Source organism: Hypanus sabinus, chromosome 6 (assembly GCF_030144855.1).
Source record: "Hypanus sabinus isolate sHypSab1 chromosome 6, sHypSab1.hap1, whole genome shotgun sequence".
Taxonomy (NCBI): domain Eukaryota; kingdom Metazoa; phylum Chordata; class Chondrichthyes; order Myliobatiformes; family Dasyatidae; genus Hypanus; species Hypanus sabinus.
Genome location: NC_082711.1, coordinates 15,366,753 through 15,367,138, shown reverse-complemented (window position 1 = coordinate 15,367,138; position 386 = coordinate 15,366,753).

The window sequence follows — 386 nt, the reverse complement described above, 5'->3', positions numbered from 1 at the left end:
TGCCTAACCACAGTTTGCACTATTTATATTCTAAATGTGTTTCCTTTACTAAACATCTGGTCTTAACAACAAGCTTGCTTTGCTGGGTTGCTTCCTGTAGCAGGTTTCTAAGCCAGTGACTGGTGCAGTTCTGCAGGGGTTGGGTTGGGTCCGTTACTTTTCACGTTATATGCTAATGATCTGGATGATGGAATTGATGGCTTTGTGATCAGGTTTTCAGATCCGTGCGGGTCCATGCAAGTCTGGACCAGAGCTAGGCAGTTTCAGAGGTAGAACCCTGAATGTTGATGACGGAAGTTGACGAGTCTGAGGATAGATGCTCAATAGGAGTAATGAGAGCCAGTTACCCCCCACCCCCAAGTCACCATGGTCAGAGGCCCATACAA